Source organism: Macaca mulatta, chromosome 4, assembly GCF_049350105.2.
Source record: "Macaca mulatta isolate MMU2019108-1 chromosome 4, T2T-MMU8v2.0, whole genome shotgun sequence".
NCBI lineage: Eukaryota > Metazoa > Chordata > Mammalia > Primates > Cercopithecidae > Macaca > Macaca mulatta.
The window spans coordinates 9,185,172-9,208,115 of record NC_133409.1 but is presented as its reverse complement, the minus strand read 5'-3'; the positions used below and the strand labels follow the sequence as shown (position 1 = coordinate 9,208,115).

The window sequence follows — 22,944 nt, the reverse complement described above, 5'->3', positions numbered from 1 at the left end:
AGAGAATGCAGAAATAAATCTATATGTTTACAACCAACTGATTTTTTACCTAGGTGCCAATAACACACATTGGGGGGAAAACACACTCCTCATCAAATTGTGCTGGGAAAACTGTTCAGAAGGGTGAAACTAGACTCTTACTTCTCACCATATATAAAAACGAATCCAGTATGAATTGAACACTTAAATGTAAGACCTGAAACTAAAAACTAGAAGACAACAGAAGGGGAATGCTTCAGGAGACTGGTCTAGGAAAAGATTTTATGGCTAAGACCTTAAAACCAAAGGTAAAAAAAAAAAAAAAATAGACAAATTGGACTATATCAAACTGAAAAGCTTCTACACAGCAAAGGAAACAATCAACAGAATGAAGAGACAGCCTTGAACATGAGAGAAAATATTTGCAAACGATTCATAACGGACTACTATTCAGAGCATGCAAGAAACTCAAACAAGTCAACAGCAGAAAAACCCTAATAATCCAATTTTAAAATGGGCAAAAAATCCAAATGAACATTCCTCAAAAAAAGACAAACAAATGGCCAAGACATATACAAAAATGCTCAGCATCACTAAGTATTGGGGAAAGGCAAATCAAAACCACAGTAAAAATTTCATCTTACTCCAGTAAAAAATACCATTATTAAAATGTCAAAAAATAAATGCCAGTGAGCATGTGGGAATGTAAATTATTACAGCCAGTATGGAAAACAGTATGGAAGTGTCTCAAAATTTTAAAAATAAAATTACCATATGATACGGCAATTTTACTACTGGGTGTTTATCCAAAAAACAAAAAAAGAAAATCAGTATATCAAAAAGATATATGCACCCCATGTTTTTTGCAGCACTACTCACAACAGCTATACATCAGCATAATTATTCTTCAATGTATGAATGCATTTAAAAAGGTAGCATGTATACATGGAATACAATGGAATACTATTCAGCCTTGAAAAAAATGAAATCATGTCATTTGCAGCAACATGAAGGGACTAGGAGGTCATTATGTTAAGTGAAATAAGCCAGACACAGAAGAATTAATAGTGCATGTTCTCCCTCATATGTGGGAGCTTAAAAAATGTTGGTTTTATGGAGGTAAAGAGTAGAATTATAGACACCAGAGACTGGGAAGGATATGCAGGTAGTTGGGCAGGAATTAAGGGGTTGGTTAATGGGTCCATACAATTACATAGGAGGAATACATTGTAATGTTCAATAGCAGAGTAGGGTGACTATAGTTAATAACAATGTATTGTGTATTCTCAAAGGAGCTAAGAGAGGAGTTGAAATGCTCTCAACTCATAGAAATGATAAATGTCTGAGGTGCTAGATACTACAAATACCCTATCTTGGTCATTACACATTCTATGCATGCAGCAAAATATCACAAGTACCTGATAAGTAGGTACACATATTATGTATCAAGTTTTAAAAAGAAAATAAACTGTGTATGAAAAAATTTAATGGCATTATATTTCCCCAGTGATACATACTTTTGAATGAAAAATAGAGTGAGGGCAGAAACTAAGTCAGATTATTGCAGGCTGTGATTTAAGTTTTGTGAGGGTTGTTGTATTTCCAATTTCTCTCACTCCTAGGGCCCAGCTCTGAAGAGGGCTGAACTGGCAGGTGTTTACCAGGTACTAAAATGTCTTAATCTCTGCTTAGATTTTTAGCCTTTTAACAGATGCTGTCTGCATGGTTTCTGGGCCTCTCTCCTGGGATGTGGAACTGAAAGAGTGGCACATGTCTTTAAGGGAAATTGTATTAGATGAAACATAAAAACTCTGATCAACTTTGATCTTGAAAGAGGTTTTGATTTTGCAATGTTATGTATTTTACACCAGTTTTTAAATAATTTTTAGCGTTTTTTAAAAAATTAAGAAATCACATTATGAATCCTTGTGAAAAAAGTTATGTTTTTCTAAGTTAAAGTTTTTGTTTCCATTTTTTCTTTGAACATTTTAATTTTTATGTATTAACTTTTACTGATATGATACAGTAATTATTAAAAGTAGTTAAACAGATCATATTTTGTACAGTGAATTGCATGCCTTCTCTTCTCCAAATTAAAATATGGTTTTGGATATATGTTCATGATTCAAAATTTGTTTCAGTATTTAAAGCACAGTAATCCTTTCAAGTCTATTTTTCTTGGTAAATAAATTAAAGGAAAAATACTACAAATATCTAATTATTCCTCAATTCAATACAAACTGATTTTTTTTTTTTTTTTTTTTTTTTTTTTTTTGAGACAGAGTCTCACTCTGCCACCCAGGCTGGAGTGCGGTGGCGCGGTCTCGGCTCACTGCAAGCTCCGCCTCCCGGGTTCACGCCATTCTCCTGCCTCAGCCTCCCCAGTTGCTGGGACTACAGGCGCCCGCCACCTCGCCCGGCTAGTTTTTTGTAATTTTTTTTAGTAGAGACAGGGTTTCACCATATTAGCCAGGATGGTCTCGATCTCCTGACCTTGTGATCCGCCCGTCTCGGCCTCCCAAAGTGCTGGGATTACAGGCTTGAGCCACTGCGCCCGGTCACAAACTGATTTTTTAAACTTGTAAAATGTATATGGGAAAAATTCAATATAAACACTGGAAAAGCTCTTTCGGTGTAGGGCTGATAGTTAAAAAGAACAACCTAGACAGAGTGGGCAAGATAAAGCAGTTGATGAAAATAAGCTTGTTCTAGTAAATTAGTGAAACAAGTGAACAAAGATTGGGGACTGCAGTACAGCTTTTTAATTAATATAAAAAATTTAAAACAGATGGAATGTTTAATTTGTCTCTGAATATGAGATGAAGGATTTTACCCTCTTTAGGTGAAATTGAATCTTGTATGTAACATAGATGGTTTGTGGGTGTGTATTTTCCCTATAAATTGGGATTATTTGTTTCATGAACAGAAGTTCTCTGAAAAGGAAGTAGGAGGAAAGCAACTTTATTCCAGTGAACAGTTTGCAAACTGGGGAGACACAGCTTTTGTTGTAATGCAGTGGTGTTCTAGAGCATAAAGAAAGGATTTGGGCTTTATAGCAAAAGTTCCCTCCCAGGTTTCCTATCAGGTCTATTTATGCAAATGAAGGATTGAAACTCGCTTAGTTCTCATTGGTCAGCACAGCTGAGCTATGATTGATCAATATAGCTGAGCCCTAATTGGTTGATACAGCTGAGCCCAGATTGGCACAGGCAGAGAGCTCTGACTGATTGCCCTCCAAGCCCCAAACCAGAATTCTCTGTCAGATATTTCTTTCAAACAACGGTTGGCGGGGAGGTTCCCAGCCGCAGTCTATTTTGTCACCAAACATAGGAACGGGTTTGGCTTCACCGTAGAAAGGGAAGTCCTGTGATGCGTCCACAACATCTTTCTGAAAACAGAGTACCTGACCACTCCCTCTCACAGCTTTGCTGCCTGTTTCTGTTTTTACTTTGAGCACCTCAGTTGGCCATGCAGAGTCCGTTTTGTCTATCAGCTGGGGCCACACTTTAATGATTTATATTTTAAATTCTTCTTATTTTAAAGATTTCATCAGTTACAGGGGTGCAAACATTCCAGGGATGGTAATTCAGTATTTCTTTCAGCTGATGGATTTTTAAAGGGCCAGTCTGTTTAGCTGTCTGCTGTCGTTGTAGTCTTACCAGGGAGGGGAGCACTCGCAAGAGAGCTGGGAGCTTCCTCTAGCAGCCAACATAGCTTTCCTGGTCTTAACCCATCAGCTCTGCTTGTGCCTCCAAGAATTCTCTTCTGCTTTCCAGGTTTCTGCTGCTTAATCTTAGGAGAGAAATGCTCTGTGCATTTCTCAAGCACAGAAATGAGATTTGTCCTTAAACAAAAATGTCAATAGTTCCCACGTAGCTGAACCTGAAATGACAGGGGTAATGATCCTTTATCTTTATTTCTCAGTCATGAAAGAGAGAGACTCATCTTCTAGTAAATTAGCTCTTCCCTCCGTTTATTGTGAGAAATTATGTATTTAGTTGCTTACGCAGTCTCTTATTATAAGACAGTGCTAAAGGAAAAATGTGACTAAAAAAATCACACAGCACGCTATTGTTGTAGATCATGAAACAGTTTGAACCTATTTACGTCTAGTTTTTTGCCTTTCGGCACCTAGGTATTCAAACTTAGGAACCCCTTGTTGTACACAGATTACGAAATTTTCGTATTATAACCCTTTCCTCTTTCATATAAAATATCCTAAAAGAATCTTCCATCCGAAACCACTTTAACAACACCTAAGGAATTGGGTGGTTCAATAGATAAATAGTACTGTTCCACAGGGAGTGAAGTTCACGTCCAGCCTCAAGTCTAAATTAAATGAGCTTGATCGTATCTCTTCAGCTCTTGTGAGCGGCAGTCCAGAATCCTGAACTGTATGAATAATTCCACAGTTTGGCATGATTGATAGTCTCGGCTCAGGAGAGTCCCCGAATTGAACTAACAACCACACTAAACTGTATCGCATCTTTAAAGGAGATAGCCCCGTTTAGTGAGGGCTCAGTTACATGAAAAGGCCATGGTAAGTAGCATGTACCATCCTTAGTCTGGGACGAGGTAGAGAATGGCTTCCAGCTCTGCTCCTGGGCTCGTGATTGAATCAGGCTGTACAGCTCAAATGGCACTAAATGATTTATTTTCTTCTCTTGGGCTACCTCTAGCTTCGATGTTTTTGCATGTGATATGGTATTATATCTACTGATAAATATGTGAATTTTTCTTGCTAAATAATTTGTCTCTAGCAATGATAAGAAATATCTGTATTTCAAATATATTTTTTAAAAATCCCCATGGCTGTAGTCTGTGTGCATTCTTTGGCATACAAAAATTCATTGCTTTTATCTACCTACTATTTAGCTATTTTTAAAATATTTTGAGTGGTGAAACCTGGGAATTCAGGGGAGTGTATTGCTTTAATTTAAAGAATCACAAGTGTCATAACTGCATTAAAATTTCACTCTCCTTATAACCTATATTTAATCAATCATGTTCATTGACTTTTAGGCTCTGTAGTAACCGTAGTTGAGGAGGAGTTCAAACAGAAATATATAAAAGGTGTAGCTTTAGCAATCTGTATTATTTAATATTTTAAAGATTTATTGAGCTTTAACTGAACAACAGCTACTTGCAATGTTCAAGCTTATTAATTTGGTTATTTAAATGACATAGAAAACTTCTTTTAATGTATGTAGACCAGTCTCTGGAAGAAAACTTAGAAGATAATACTGTTATCTAATGATTATTAAATAAAATAAACCTTTTTTTCTGAAAGGCAACCTGAACAAAGCAATACATTTTATCTAGTAAAAGTAGAAAATGTAAGATTAATTGCTTCCAAAAATGTTAGGGTTCATATGACCTTGAGATTATTCTCTGACTGACTGTCAAGCTAACATATCAAATAGCAGAGATTTTTCCTTGGAACTGTCTAGAACTGCCATAGTACTTGACTGACAGAGCTTGCTGTCCTCCTGCTCTCTCTCCCAATCCCTCCCACACTTTATCCCAGCCCCCTTTTCTCTCTCTTATTGTTCCACTAGCAAATGTTAAGCATCCATGATTACACAGGAAAGAACAGTGGCAAATTCTGTTCTTAAATGTAAATTCACTTTTTCTCTAACTCTGTAGACTTTAGAGTGTACATTTAGGCTGTGGTTTGGTTTTGCAAAAAAGCAGGCAGAAAAGCAGAAATGAAAAATACTATATGAACTTATCAATACTGCCTTTTAAAAATCTATTAACTATCAAGAGGGAATATTAATGTAGAATACCAATTTTTATTTTATTTTATATATATTTTTTGAGACAGGGTCTTGCTCTGTCGTCCAGGCTGGGGTGCAGTGGCACAATCTCGGCTCACTGCAAGCGCCGCCTCCTGGGTTCATGCCATTCTCCTGCCTCAGCCTCCCGAGTAGCTGGGACTACAGGCGCCCACCACCACGCCCTGCTAATTTTTTGTATTTTTTTTAGTAGAGATGGGGTTTCATCGTGTTAGCCAGGATGGTCTCGATCTCCTGACCTCGTGATCCGCCCACCTCGGCCTCCCAAAGTGCTGGGATTACAAGCGTGAGCCACCGCGCCTGGCCTATTTTTATAAAATTCTATTATATAACTGAATACCTATAACCTCAATATTTTCCACATGGTTTTTATTTGCTAATTAAGTAGTAAATAAAACAATGTAAAATAATTGTTTTGCCTGTGGATAGGCTTATTTAAAAGTAATATCTTTACAAAGTGTGTGTTCTTATTGTATGTTAGAGTATCATATAACACTTTAGAGACTGATTTAATGTTTCAGTTTGTATGTGTTGCTACTAAACAGCTCAAAGCAATTGTCTAGTTTAATGTATTTCCAATTAATTTTTTAGCTGCTTCAGAAAACAGAATGATGCTTTGGTTATTTAGCTGTCAAAATAATGAAGCAGGTGTTTTGAAATCCCTGACCCTAGTGTTCAACATGAAAAACATGAGTAATATATATAAATTTGTCTTTAGCTTCCCTTACTTAGACTTACAGACTAGAAGAACAGTTACAAAATATCGTGAGTTTCTTTTTTTTTTTTTAAATAACCTAAAGTTTCTCAATTTAGAATTGGTTGCTCACAATATTTAAACAGTATTTCTATAATTGTACAACCCTTTAGCCTAAAACATTATTATCATTGTATCAGTATTTCTGGTGTCCAGAGCTGCAATTACACTTCCCACTAATTAATTTGGAGTGATTTTTTTTCCTCCACCTTATTAGCATTCATTCATTAAGTGAATAAGTTTTGAGGCTTACTGTGTACTAGACATGTGCTGGTTGAAGAAACTGTACTGATAAATGAAAATCTCATGTCAAGTAGCTTTTGGTGAGTATAGGGAGACAAAAGAGTAAGCAAATAAATGCAGTGTTAGAGCAAGTGTATTTTTTTCTCTCTTCACTCTGTACATTGGTTCATATAGTACTTTTTAGAGATCATTGTTGATTATTCCTGTCATAACTGGTTTTATCTTTTTATAAATTAAGTATTAGCCTGATATTAGTAGCTGAGAATACTAACAAAATGAGCTTAGGATGGTAATTAATCCATCGCGACAAACCAGTTGCAGACCAACAGCATCTGCTACTGCTGGGTAACTAGACATAAATCAGATATTATATAGACAACCATTACTCCGTGTTCCATGTTAACGTACCTGGGTTTGAAAAAGTTATTTTGACATTATCTGTAGTTGCTCACACTTACAAGAAGGGAAGCTGCAGGCAAGTGAGATCAAGAGAGAAAGAAAAGGAACAAGAAAAAGCAAAAGGGGAGAGTGGGCTGACCGAGTGAAGTGGGTGGGGTTCATAAACAGGGGAGAGGGGAAACATTTCAAATTCCCCTCATGGTTTCAAAATCGGTTTTTGTTGTTGTTTGGTTTTGTTTTTTTGAGATGGAGTTTCTCTCTGTTGCCCAGGCTGGAGTGCAGTGGTGTGGTCTTGGTTCACTGCAACCTCCGCCTTCCAGGTTCAAGCAATTCTCCTGCCTCAGCCTCCTGAGTAGCTGAGATTATAGGCGCCTGTCACCACACCCGGCTAATTTTTTGTATTTTTGGTAGAGATGGGGTTTCACCACGTTGGCCAGGCTGATTTTGAACTCCTGACCTCATTATCTGCCCACCTCAGCCTCCCAAAGTGCTGGGATTATAGGCGTGAGCCACCGTGCCTGGCCCAAAATCTGTTTTAATGTTCCTTTTATGTTTTTGGGGGAGACATAGAAATAGCATATGATTTATTGGTGATACTGATCCTGCCTCAATGTTTTGATATTCTCTTTGTTTGGCAGAAAGGAGGTTGAAGGCCCTTCTGATCCTAGTCGGCAGCAGCTGGGGGTTTACAGTCTTGGTGTCCAAGGGCCAGGTCTGGCACTGGAAATGGATGTGTGGAGCCCAGCCTGAATCACACCCCAGGTCCTTTCCTTCTACTGCTTCCATTTCCTTTTTGGACTTCTTTCTCTCGGGCTGGCAACAGGCTTGTATGTGTACACATGCCTGGGCGGACAGCTGGGCTCCACTGGAAGGTGGGAGGAGCCTGGGGACATGGCGGTGGGGGCAGAGGAGCCTTTGGACATGGTGGGAGGCACAGGGGCCTGAAGGCTTTTCTCCTGCTGTTTTCTCTTTGCTTCTCAGGGCAAGCACATACCCTGTTGCTTGCACCGAGTCTACTATCCAAAGCAACCATGTCTCACATTAAGATGGAAGATCAAGTGGAAGGCGATGCCAGTTAAATAGTCAGGAATATTTATTTGGTGCAAAACTGAGGCTCAAAGAGAACAAGAGCATTTGGTTTTAGAGAAAGGCAGAAACCCCAGAGACCAGCCACAGACTTGCATCATGATGCATCAAGATCCCCAAAAGGTGGAGATTATTTTCTTTTGTCAGCAGGTTTTGCTGTTAGTCTACGGTGACAGTTTCCTTTTAAGTAGTTTAAGTTGCCAAATTACCCTTAATCAGCTTCACCACGGTCAGCAGCTTTGCTCCGCTTTACCAGGATGTTCATATAATGTTGGTCAGGTCAGTGTTATTGTATTTGTTTCCCAGGGCTGCTGTGACACAGTACCACAGAAAGGGAGGCTCAAAACAGCAGAAATTGATTGTCTCAAAGCTCTGGAGGCCAGAAGGCTGAGATTAGAGTGTTGGCAGGACCGTGCTCCTGCTGAACCCTGCAGGGCAGAATCCCTCCTCTCCTCTTCCAGCTCCTGGTGGTCTCAGTCAGTCCTTGGCTCGAGGCAGCATCACTCCTGCAGCCGCATGGCCTTCTCCCTGTGTCTCCTTGCACAGCCCTCCCCTGGGTGTGTCTCTGTGTTCCAACCTCCTCTGTTTGGAAGGACATCAGTCATACTAGGTTAGGACCTGTCTAATGACCTCCAGTCAACCTGACTACATCTGCAAATAAGCTTACATCACAAGGCGCTGGGGGTTAAGAGTTCAACTTAGCTTTTTCTGAAGGGGAGGGACACAGTGTAACCTGAATCAGTTTTCTGGGGTGTTCGAGTTGGAGTGTGTTTCTTTGTATCATTCATGACGTTTACTGCATTTTTAATGTGGGTAGTGGGTAAATCTCACCTGATCTTTTTAGAAGCACAAATACTTACCTTTTTGTCAGTAACGGTTTAAAAAAAACAAGCAAACATAAGAACTAGTGATTTAGAGGTAGGCAGTAGAGTGAGACAGACTTGAGCTCCAGCCTCGTGTCTGCGACTCACTAGAAAATGAATTTGGGCTTAGCCTTCCTGGTCTCAGCGTCCTCACCTGGAAAATGGATGTGTGGGGCCCAGCTCATGCTTCAACACATTCACAGTTTCAACACTTTTGAAGTGCTTATGCCTTCAACACTTTAAAACGATTTTCGGCTCCTCGATAAGGAAAGCACACCTGAGCCTGTGCTGAACACATTTAGCGCTCATGGAACCACCATAGGCCCTGCTGTCATGTTTTTTTGTTTTGGACAATCTCAAAATGAAATGAGAGTCATGAGCCTCATCTCATAAAGCTGAAGGGGTTAAACTACTATATCCAAATGAAATACTTAATGTAATGTCTTGCACACAGTCAGCATTCTCTTCCTGATATGATTATCAAAGTCTCTGCTTCTAACAAAAGTTTAATTAGTTTTAGTACCGTGTAAAAATGTACTCTGTTACATTTCCTCTTTCTTTGCTTGTGGATATAGGGCATTTAACATGCTGCTTACTGAGGCATGGATGAGAAAACCTGAGCTGTTGCATAGGTGGCAGTAGGCTCACGTGGACATAGGCTGCAACTGGGAGGTGGGAAGGACCTGACGCTGTACTGAACACACAGAGTGGAAAGAGGGCCTGTATGTCAGCTCCCAGAAGCAAGAGGAGGGTTCAGAAAGCAAGAGTGGAAAATGGCAAAAAGATCTCAATAGTTAGGGAAGCAAGAGATCGGGAATCCAAGGGGTCAGTGTCAGGCGCCCAGCAGTGCCTGTGGCCAGGCGCAGGTAAGCTGATCTCACTGTGTTCGGAGGCCCCAGGCTCAGAGGTGCACGCAAGAAATAATTGGGGGACATCAAAGCAGTTTGGTTTTAGTTATAATTAGAGTATGGGTAGGGCAGTAGTCAGACATTCTCAAAAAGTCTCATCAATGACACTGGTAGAGTTGCGTTGTTCGTTTCCAAGCGTGACCCAGCCTGAGCCATGACATTTGAAGAAGGATTAGGCGTCAGCCTCTGTGATTGGATTTCAGAAATGTTAGGAAACTGCAGGTAAAGACACTAATTCTTTTTACCTGGTAACTAATATCCTCAAATTTGAAAATATATTGAATAATTTCAGTTGGTTGATAGTCTAAAAGTACTCTTGTGGAAAGGGAAACCCTTTAAGCTGTGATGAATCGTTTATTCTCTGTGTGGGTTTGGATGAGGAAGAGGAATTTTGGCTATGGAGTGGAAGCTTGAGGGCATGAGGCATCTGACTTTGAAGCATTCCCAATGTAGGCCAAGGTCCAAACGTCCCCAGCTTTGTCTCCCCATCACTGGCTACCATGGCCATGAGATTAGGGACGGAGCTCTGCTCCTTCTTAGGACCACAAAAATAATGTTAGGAATGTTGGTAAAATCTTAGGTAGCACATACAAGCCATTCTAAATATTTCGTGTGGCTGAAATACGATGCATGTACAGTAACAAAACAAAACAAAACAAAAAAGCTTTTGCTCAGAGTTTGAGAAGGTTCAGTAACTTCTCACCCTGTCTTCTCAATTTTCAATGACAAATGTCACTTCATGTAAAAGTCATGTGGCCAGGCCTGGTGGCTCACGTCTGTAATCCCAGCACTTTGGGAGGCCAGGGTGGGCAGATTACCTGAGGTCAGGAGTTCGAGACCAGCCTGGCCAACATGGTGAAACCCCATCTCTAGTAAAAATACAAAAAATTAGCCAGGAGTGATGGTGTACACCTGTAATCCCAACTACATTGGAGGCTGAGGCAGGAGAATCGCTTGAACCCAAGAGGTGGAGGCTACAGTGAGCCAAGATTGCACCACTGCACTACAGCCTGGGCAACAGAGTGAGACTCCGTCTCAAAAAAAAAAAAAAAAAAAAAAAAAGAAAGAAAGAAAAAGAAAAAAATACTCATTGGGTTATTGGTTGTAAAGAAAAATGGCTCCAACTCTTTCCAGTAGTTGAATCTGTTATTATAATGTGTGGTTTTTTTTAAAAAGTCTTTTAATTTTTATTACTCAAAAAAGCGTCATTTTTTTATGTAGCTTTCTGACTCTGTGCTTATGCCTTCAACACTTTCACAATGATTTTCTGCTCCTCGATAAGGAAAGCACGCTTGATCCTGTCCTGAACACATTTAGCCCTCATGAAACCACCATAGGCCCTACTGCATGCTTTTCTTGTTTTGGACAATCTCATAAGAACTTTAAGTCTCACAGCACGGACCCCTCAAAGTCTGCCTGGGCACTTGCCACGTGCAGATTATTGGTGTTTTCCGGACCTCTTGGCATAAAGGTAGTCAATTCTCTTACAAGGCGTTTGGGACAGACTAGTTTTGCTAGAGCTGTTTTGTAGGAAGCCTAAGACAGTATGTCAAATTCTGGACCATTCTGAGTGCCTATAGACAACGTCCCTGGAAGAGCCCTTGGGTCAAAGGAACATTTTGTTTGTTTTATTTTTATTTAACTGTTTACTTTTTATTATCCCACATCCATATAAAAAAGGATCATTTGGAAAGGTTTTCCTTTTAGAATTAAGAATCTCAGAGCTCGAATTTAACCTTAGTTAGGAAATCTAACTTGAATTTTAAAACTCCATGAAGGACTTATATCCAGCCCCAACCCCAGTACATAGAGACACAAATAGAAATAAGCTGGACATAGACTCCCAGCCCTTTGCTGGAGAAACAGGCCAGGTATATTACTTTGGGTGCGAAGCAAGGCGAGATGAAATTTAGTCGGAATTTCTATCGATGACACTTGAATGTCTTGTTTAAAGGTATTAACATTTTTTCACTAATGATATAAAACATACTTATGCTTTAGTGAGAAGGGAAAGCTATTGAAATCCTGAGAATAATGAGATGTTTGACTACATGCATCACCTAGCCATCCTTTAGAACTTTAAGCAAAAGAAAATAAATTACTGAAAACAAAGAGCCATTAATTAGGCCAGTGTGGCTTATGAAATATTTGGAGCTTTGGAAGTAGTGCTTTGCAAATCTAGCTGGCAAAAGGTTTTGAAAACTCTGCTAGCCTTCAGATTAACTCTATTTTATGAAAAAGAATGAATTTCAAATATTCATATTCTATATTAATATTTAAATATTCATTTAAAAACCCATTTTTAAAATAGCGCAGATAAGGTTTTTTTACAACCTATCTCATTTGTATGACAGACTGTTGCACACAATGGCTTATATACAGTTCTTGAAAAGGAAACTGAGATTCCTAAGCATACCAGATATATTTTTATGCCTTTAGACTTCTAAATCAATCATATTTGGTAGGTCCTCTTAATGACATGACCTATGGCGGCCATTTTCATAGTAGCGTCTGTTCCATTTATCCACGTGTAAAAGTATGTTTTGCTTTTAACATTAATTTATTCACTTAACAAATATTTATCAAGTATCTGTAATATGTTGGACATTGACTTCACACTAAGGAAAAAGCAGCAATCAAAACACTTAGGATCCTTTGTATATGGAGCTTAGATTCAGGTATTTGGAGGCAGACAATAAACAAAATGGGTACACATATGCATGTGTGTGTGTGTGTATATATAATTTTATAAGATATATTATATATTATATATGTTTTATATATATAAATTATTTTATATATATAAATTATATATATAAAACATATATAATATATATATATAGTGAGAGAGAGAGGAAATCTCGCTCCATCACCCAGGCTGGAATGTAGTGGTGCAATCATGGCTCCCTGATGCCTAGAACTCCTGTCTCAAGCAATCCTCCTGCCTCAGCCTCCCGAGTAGCTGAGACTACAGGTGCGTGCCACCATGCCTGGCAAATTTTTTTTTTTTTTTTTTTAGTGGAGATGGGGTTCTCATTATGTTGACAAGGCTAGTATTGAACTCCTACCCTCAAGCAATCCTCCTGCCTTAGCCTACCAAAGCTCTGGGATTACAGGCATTAGCCACCATGCCTGGCCAACACATGGATATTATAGCTGGTGTATTGGAAGGCAGTAATTGTTAAAAGATGGATCTGGGAAGAGGGATAAGGAGTAGGGCTGGGGATGGGAACTTGTATAACTAGAGGGGTCAGGGTGAGCTTGCTGAGAAGGAGACATTTAAGTAAGGACCTGAAAGAGATGAAGGTCCACCAGATGCACTCTGTGGGGGGGCCCGCCGTGCATGGAGAGGTGGGAAGGTTCGCCAGACACACTCTGTGGGGAGACCTGCCGTGCATGGAGAGGGGGAAGGTCCACCAGATGCACTCTGTAGGGGGGCCCGCTGTGCATGGAGAGGTGGGAAGGTCCGCCACACGCACTCTGTGGGGAGACCTGCCGTGCATGGAGCGGGGGAAGGTCCACCAGATGCACTCTGTGGAGGAGACCCGCCGTGCATGGAGGGGTGGGTCTGGTATGTTCTGCAAAGAGCAAGGAGGTCAGTGTCCCCAGCAGGCAGTCACTGCTGGGGCAATGGCCAGCATGGTCATGGGACCAGAAGCTTTAGGCTATACAGACCATGATAAGGACTTCGGCTTTTACTCTGAGTGATAAGGAGAGGCAGTCTAGGGTTTGAGCATTGGAATAACATGATCTGACTTATATATTTGAAGGATCCCTTGGGCTTCTGAGTTGAGAAGAAATTGGAGAGGAGCAAGTGTAGGAAAAAGGAGGCCATTTGGGACATAAGTGCATTCATCCAGGAGAGAGATAGTGCTGGCTTGGACCAGGGTGCAAATGGTACAGATGGTGAAATGTGGTTGGGTCTTGGACATATGAATGTTCAGCAGTATGACAGAGAAAAGAACTCTGTATATATGCACTCAGTTATAACAAAGGTCTAATACCCAGAATCTATAAGGAGCTTAAACAATTGAATGAGCATAAAACAAATAACCCCATTAAAAAGTGGGCAAAGGACATGAACAGAAACTTCTCAAATGAAGACATACAAGCAGCCAACAAACATATGAAAAATGCTCATCATCACTAATCATCAGAGAAATGCAAATCAAACCACAATGAGGTACCACCTCATACCTGTCAGAATGGGTATTACTAAAAAGTCAAACAACAACGGATGTTGGTGAAGCTGTGGAGAAAAAAGAAAGCTTATACACTGTTGGTGGGAATGTAAATTAGTTCATTCACTGTGGAAAGCAGTTTGGAGATTTCTCAAAGAACTTAAACCAGAGCTACCATTTGACCCAGCAATCCCATTACTGGGTATATACCCAAAGGAAAATAGGTGATTATAACAAAAAGACACATGTACTTATCTGTTTATTGCTGCACTATTGACAATACCAAAGACACAAATCAACCTAGGTGCCCATCAACAATGGATTGGATAAAGAAAATGTGGCACATATATACCACAGAATACTACACAGCCATAAAAAGAATGAAACTATTTCCTTTGCAGCAACATGGATGCAGCTGGAGGCCATCATCCTAAGCAAATTAACACAGGAACAGAAAACCAAATACTGCACATTCTCACTTATAAGTGAGAGCTAAACATTGAGTGCACATGAACGTAAACATGGGGACAACTGATACTGCAGATTACTAGAGGAGGGAGGAAGGGAGAAGCATGTGGGTTAAAAAACTACCTGTTGGGTACACTGTATTCACTACCTGGATGCAATATATTTATGTAGCAAATCTGCACATGTACCCCTTATATCTAAAATAAAAGTAGAACTAAAAGGAAAGAGAGGGCATTGGCTAACATAACTCAAAAGGATATTGCTTCGGACCCAGCTGGATCCAGAAACACAAACAATGTCATGAACATTCAGCCTCTTTTTCATTGTTCAGGTGTATTTTCTTTGGTGTTGGCTTCATTCTCAGTTAGTTTAACAGCACCATCAGGAAAACATTTTCTCTTTCCCAATAGTTAAGAGCCAAAGTTAAGACTGGAATGCATTAACCTGGTTTAGGTCATGTGCCCATGCCAGAATCAAATACTGTGGCCATGGGAGATAGAATAACTTTTTGGTCAGATAAGGATTGCATACTTCCCTTGCTGTCTGAACTTTTTGCTGTCACTCATAGCCCTGTGAACCTATTTATGACACAGCACATAGATGTATTCAAATGAGGCAAGAAGGAAGTCACTGCAAGGTTTGCATCAGTAGCCCATGTGAAAACTGCTCATAACCTTACAGATATATTGCATCATCCCTGTTACTTTCACAGTTTCAGGGGTTTCCATGAAAATGCTGACTGTTAAGATTGTTGTGGAAGCTTTCTAGAGGAAGAATAAGATTCCCCCAAATCCTGATTATCTCACTTGTAATTGCAAAGTATCCAGCCTCACTCCAAGGGTGTCACAGCATGACGGTAGGTGAAGTTGACCTTGTAATTAAACACAGTCTAGAGTTTCTGCTATCATGTGTCTATCTATAACTCCAACCTTGTATTTCTATCAGAGCTGTAGATCCGTCTCCTGCATCATGACCTTTGTAATCCAGTGGTTGACCAGGCACCTGGATTACAAACGCAACTCATCTAGCACCCAAGTCTTCATCCTCTCCTTTTTCTTCACCACCTGTGAGTCTCCCACACTCCACTCGACATCTGATCTTCTCATTTCCCCATTTTGAATGGTGGCACCACCTTCTGCCCAGTTACTTAGGACCGGAATCAATGAGTCAGCCCGAGTGTCCACCTTCTCTTCCGCCATCTTCATTTCCACCCGCTTCCCTAGAGTCCTGCCTTTAGTCTAGTGTCCTTCTAATCAGATCCATACCCCAAGCCAGGATGATGCATCTAAGCTGTGAGCAGAGGCATGTATTCCCATACGTAAAATGCTTTAGTGATTCTTCCTTCTTGGAGCACCTGAGGCTATCTGTGAGCTGGCCCCTACCTACCTCTCTGTCTTTGCTCACACTCTTTCTCCTTAGCAAATGGTTAGTGCTCTAACTATATAGTTCTTGTGGTTCCTTAATCAACCATCATTTGCATCATTGCTTAAACTTTTGTTCCTCCTTGAATTTCCTTTTTTCTCTAGTGTGTGTGATGAAAACCAGTCTGCTCTTCTGTCTAGGCTCAGGTCAAGTGCCCCATCTTCTCTGAACCCTTTTCTGGCCCTACCTCATTTAACACTCTGACACTTATGGGCCTCCACCTTATCTTGGGAAACTCTTCTCTCTGCCTCTGTACCAGGTTAAGGATTTTCATCCATCTCTATGCCTAATGCTCTTTACCAGACTGTAAGCCCCACTCGAGGCAGAGACTGTGTCTTACTCATGCTTGTGCTCCCAGTGACTAACAGTCATTAGCATGTAATAAACGTTTCTAAAGTGAATGAGTGCATTTGTTTTTCTGAGAAAGTTGCTGACTCCACTGTTTCCTCTGAAGGTGTAGTTGATGTGATTGGGCCATGTTATGGGCTGAATTGAATCCCCCCCAGTTCACACATTGAAGCCCCACACCCCAATGTGACAGCATTTGGAAGTGGCACATTTTGGGGTAATTAGGTTTAGTTGAGGTCATGAGAGTGAGGCCCTCATGATGGGATTTGTGTTCTTATGGGAAGAAGAAGAGAGACCTGAGCTCTCTTACCACCAAGTGTGGACAAAGGGAGAAGGCAGCTGTCAGCAAGCCAGGAAGAGAGCCCTTATCAGGAACCACATCTGTCAGCATCTTGATCTTGGATTTTGCAGCCTCCAGAACTGTAAGAAGTAAATGCCTGTTGTTTAAGTCACTAGTCTACGGAATTTTGTTCTGGCAGCCTGAGCTAAGATAGGTCACATGCTACAAATGTGTGCTGGGAGGTTGGAAGACAACAGATAGTGACTGAGGAACAAGGTAGACAGCAGCTTCTCTGAACTGCATTCCTGACAATGAGCGTGCCTCTGTTCAGGTTATTATGAAAGCAAATTAACTTGGGTCTTGTGTTCCTCATCTCATAATTAGAGGACTTTGATTAGAAGACCTCTAGGATCACTTCGAGTGATCTAAGCTGTGAGCAGAGGCATGTATTCCCATACGTAAAATGCTTTATTTTACATTCTTCATTTATAGATCTATATTAGTTCTAATGATACTTGTTTTGCTATAATAAAATGAAGATGTCTAGGAAGGTGTAGGATAAAAATTGGAATAACCAAAAACTTAGTTATGAAAAGGAAGGCAAGGTTTTCCATAATTAATTTCTTATAAAAACTACCAAAGATGCTCGTTTGGGCAGGTGAAGACAGGTAGAGTAATTTAAAGTATAAAAGATTTCCTTTGTTTAAGGAATGTAGTTGTTAATGACTAACTCTATATAACAAAAGATTTTTCCAAGATGTGATTATATTAGACATTAAAGCTGTTCACATCTCAAGCGAGCAAATATCAAAGTGTGGGATTTCTAATCTCTTGTCACGTGATGTATTTATAAGTTGCTGATAAAACTCTCATAGGTCACAAATTTATTATATGAAATTTTCAGTTCAAAATCCTGTGTACATAATGACATAGAATAAAACAGAAGTACCCAGAATTAGCATTTTAATATATAGTATATTTGTGTCTATATAAATATCTATAAATATAAATAATGTGTATTTATTTACACATTACTGTGTAATAAAATGTGTAAATTTGTAATTATACATTTATTTAAATATAACGTGTATTTAAATATAAAATTATATGTAAAAGTATAAATTTACAATTATAAATTTATTGCACTTTTATATATACATTTTACATATACTTCTATAAATTTATAATGTTATATGTATAAAATAATTTTATACATATAAAATAATTGTTACTGACCTCCCAATTCACTAGTATCAGGAGGGTGTTCAATATCAACAGAACTCTATCCAGGCCTGCATATTTTCAGCATTTTAAGTTTGCTATTCTATTTCATTGCAATTGCAATATGTCAGTTAGTTCATGGGTTGAAGCCACAGAAACGGTCACCTTTCTAGCACTATTTCAACCTTGAGAGTCATTCCCTTGGGCAGAAGACTCTTGCCTAATACATGTTTGTCAGCCCATAAAGACTAGTGAGATGTCTGGCCAGGAGGAGCTGGAAATCAGTAAATATTTGTTTAGTGAATTGGTTTGAAAATGAATAAACAACCACAACAGAAGCTGAGCAGGGTACTAGTAATGCTGGAATACAACACAGTGAAAGCAGAAGCAGATAATGGATTACAGTGGTTAAGGTCCTGAATGTAGAGTCAGGCCTGATTTCACATTTCAACTCTGCCATTTACGAACTAAATAACTGAGGGCAAATTATTTAATCTCATTAAAGCTTACTTTTCTTATCTATAAAACAAATGAGCTTCTCTGAAGGTAAAATGAGATAATGCTCAGTAAAATTTTCATCGCAGAGTAAACTCTGATGACTTTTTAAGCTATTTTTATGAAAAGTAACAATTATAAAAATGGCAAGTTAATGAAATCATAAAGTCCTCCTTTTTTCTTCATTATTGGCATTTTCACTAAAGAGATGTGATTTTAGAAACTGCTTTAGTAAGAAAGAGAAGATTTGAAGTCCTGATGGCCAGCATTCCAGGAGTGGGGTATGGCCTATGAAATTTGGAAGGAAGGACTTGGAATGATCAACAGATGTTCTGGACATCTGAGAATTTCCAGACAAGTTAACTGCACACAGCAATCTAGAAGAGAACTTTAATCTGGACATGAATGCGTTAGGAGGCTCCAAGTGAGCTCTTGGAAGAAGGAAACCATGATCAATGTCTCATGCAGAGAAGTAACCTGGTCACCAGCATAAGGAATGAGCAACGAGAAGGCAGTTTTTGAAGGAAAATCCTGAGCTAAGATTAGGAAGTGACCCACTAAGTCACTGACCCCCAGGGTCGGAATTATGGGTTTAGAAGGATAAACAGCAGGAGTTGGTATTTGGGGAGGGTGGCATCTTTTCAAGGAGGCTTCCTCTGGGAAATTCTCCAAGAGCTTTGAACATCTAAATGTAATGACATCACTTTGTACTGTATTTATGTATCTGCTGTTGTCTCCTCTAGAGAGAGTGATGTAGGACATTGGAACTCACTGAGCTGTTATTTGGAAGCATGCGTAGTGGGGCTGTGGCTGTGAAGATGGAAGCGCTTGAAGGACTCAGAGCTGGAGTTGGGTGGGGTGCAAGTAGACACATGGACGAAGGGTTGCATCAGTGATTATACTTTATCCCTATGGGGAGCCAAGAAGGATTGTTAAAGCAGGAATATAATATGAACATAATTGCATTTACAAGTACCTCTTTGCTAGAGTCATAAAGGATAGATAGTAGAAGACTGATGGCAGAGACACCAGAAAATAAGTCACTAAAGTCTCAGGTCAGAGGTAAGGCCTGCCTGTTGTCTTAGTACATTTGGTTGCTATAAAAAATACTGTAAACTAGATATTTATAAGCAATAGAAATTTATTTCTCACAGTTCTGGAGTCTGGGAAATCCAGCGTTAAGGCACTGTCAGATTCAGTGTCTAGCAAAGACCACTTTCGGGTTCAAGACAGCGCCTTCTGTCTGTCTTCACATAGTAGAAATGGCGAGGGATCTCTCTTGGGCCTCTTTTATAAGGGGACTAATCCCATTCATGAAGGGCTTCATCCTCATGACCTAATGACCTCCCAAAGGCACTACTTCCTAACACCATCACATAGGGGGTTAAGATTTAAACATGTGAAGTTTGAAGGAATACAAACATTCAGACCATTGGATCTCGGCTGAGAAATTGATGAGGGGAACAAGAGTAACCAATGGATTACAGTGATGCTTTAGGGGACAGAATTCATGGAAACCCACAGCTAATGACAAGCCTGGATTCAGATAAAGATGTAAATTTGGTAGAAAAAATCGAAGGCAGTTTTCACCCACTGACCTCTTCTTCTCATTGTATTTTGAAGTAGGAAGCAAAGGCAGCTGATGAGAATAAGGAGGCTAAAGCTGGACTAGAGGGCTTGAGATTGTGCAGAAGGTTTGGGATGGGAGAGGGAATGCATCCAAATCAACTGAAAGGAATATCGTGCAGCTCCAATACACCAATGTGCATGGTTTCAGGAGTGAAGCAAGTTGAAGGATGAGTTGATGTAGGTTTGGAGATTTGTTTCTCTACAGGAAAAGACAGGACCTGGTTAAGCAGATGTTTCGTATTTGTTGAACGAATAAATGCTTGCCTGGACACTCTTGAGAAGGAATTTATTAGGGGTATGGTGCAAGAAAATAAAGATCTAGAAACAGGTAACTAATCTTATTTCCTAAGACATCTTTATCAGAGAAGCCTCATGTCACCCAGAGTAGGTTCAGCATCACCTTGCATGCCCCATGGCACTTGGTGCCTTCCCTTCATCGGATTTTGCTTATCTATCATTTGGAAGTAGGTTATTCATAACCATTTGTGTGATGTCATCATCCCCAGGGGTCTGTCATTTCTGTTTTGTTGACATGGTATCCTAAGTGCTGACACACAGTAGTCACTCCATCAATCTACAGTGCTGGATACAAAGATTTTAATGGAGGGAATGACATGTATTTTTAAATATTTTGTTGCTTGATGGCCCCTTGTAAGGTTTTGTGAATTGCTTTAGTTAGCAAGAAAACTGGTAAATTAAAGACAAATGGCACTTCATTGCAATATAGTCTCTTTCTGGCTCATAAGGAAGAGAAATTTGTGTAATTACAACAAAATTATATGGATATTACACCGTGATTAGACAAATAAATATAAAACCTTACAGCTTCAGGGCAAGTTAAACCTAGCCTCTGTAATAATTACACTTAACCTTGACATTATTTATGGTTTCCTTTTCCCCCTTATTACACGTTTTATCATACTAAGTGTTTTAAAGTGGATAATGCTCAAAAGTAGCACATGATGTGTATTATTATAGAAATTAATGCTTGTCTTAATAACAGATGCTTTCTATTTGGGGTTTGAAATGAAGAAGCAGATATTTTCCTAGAATACATCTGGAAGCGATTTTATTACTAAAACTGAAAAAAAAAAAACTTTCAGGTATCAAATGTGTCTGATCTGTGATATGTCAGATTTCTGAATTCTTACACTGCCATTTCCTATAGAAATCTGAAAGTGTGTTATTAAAAGTTAAACTAATCTGTAGATTGTCTACCTAATTTCATAAGGTTTAGTTTAATAGATATGAAATCTATGTCACATCTACTATGTGGTCTTCATATCTTAGTTATATTTATAATTTTGATCAATAGATTTCTGTAGAACATTATTGAACTTTCTCTTTTTTTTTTTTTGGAGATGGAGTCTCACTCAGTGGCCCAGGCTGGAGTGCAGTGGCATGATCTCGGCTCACTGCAAGCTCCGCCTCCCGGGTTCACGCCATTCTCCTGCCTCAGCCTCCTGAGTAGCTGGGACTACAGGCGCCCGCCACTGCGCCCAGCTAATTTTTTGTATTTTTAGTAGAGACGGGGTTTCACCGTGTTAGCCAGATGGTCTCCATCCCCTGACCTCGTGATCCGCCCGTCTCAGCCTCCCAAAGTGCTGGGATTGAACTTTCTCTTTTTTAATGATATTATTTTACATCATAAAATGCGATTTTACTTCACAGTACAATTGTGTTCTTCACAAATGAGTCTATCAAATAGAACATTCATAAATTAAAATCAGAATGAAATATAAATGCAAATTTTGAAAACTAAATCTTTGTTTATATTTTAAAATATTCTATATTTCCTCACCTTAAAAATTGGATGCTATTCACAAATATTCCTAAAGAATATTTTTGTTCAGCTAACATCAAACTGTGGATTATTTACATGGTGAGTTATGCACTACCTATCTTTTCCTCTGCCAAGCTGTATTCCAGAGTGCCATAATTAATTAAGTAGGTGAATGAATCTCTGATGGGTTACATGTCTGTTTCTATACCCCTCAGAGAGTTTCTCTCTTCCACTGTGTTAGAACGCCAAATAAATTGGGTCTCTATCACTACTCCAGGTTATTATGAAAGTAAACATCTGGTTTTACCTTCAGAAAGCAGCATTGGTTGTTCAAAAGTAAAGATATGCATGTGTACATTAGCCTAAAATGTATTTTATGAAATTATAATGGGATTGTTATATAACTCATTCTGCAAGAATATTGTCAAACAAAAAAAATCTGTATCTGTCTTTCTCACTGAAGTATTGTGAGAGTTAATGAGACATTTGTGGTTAGATCGTGCAATCCTTTCAGGAATCTCAAAGCAAGAACAAGATAGAACTTCCTTTTGAAAGGCATATGTTTTACTGTCAAACCAAACTTAACGCAGTCAGAATGATACACATTTCTGAGTTAACTTCCTGCTTTCTTGGACGTGTCAAAATTACTGATGTTCCAGCGTGACAGAAGCCTAGTAATGAAGGAACCACGTAGGTGGAAAAAAATTATTACCCGACTTTCAATCAAATAATAGAACATGGGTATATAATATTCAAAGAAAAGAAAGTGAGAGGCTGAAGTCATGCATACATCAAAAACTTCACAGCAAATTAATAGTCCGGCCGCGGTGGCTCACTCCTGTAATCCCAGCACTTTGGGAGGCTGAGGCGGGTGGATCACAAGGTCAGGAGTTCAAGACCAGCCTGGCCAACATGGCAAAACCCTGTCTGTACTAAAAATACAAAAATTGGCTGGGCGTGGTGGCGGGCACTTGTTAATCCCAGCTACTCAGGAGGCTGAGACCAGAGAATCGCTTGAACCCAGGAGGCGGAGGTTGCAGTGGGCTGAGATCGTGCCACTGCACTCCAGCCTGGGGAACAGAGCGAG

General features: G+C 39.4%; 1 protein-coding gene and 1 pseudogene across 1 annotated transcript in view; one reads left to right on the top strand and one right to left on the bottom strand.

The window, feature by feature from the left end:
* Positions 1 to 22,944, top strand: part of PACRG (parkin coregulated) — a 588,979-nt gene that overhangs the window by 217,889 nt on the left and 348,146 nt on the right. The window lies entirely within an intron of this gene.
* Positions 11,244 to 11,595, bottom strand: LOC114677760 (large ribosomal subunit protein eL34 pseudogene; annotated as a pseudogene).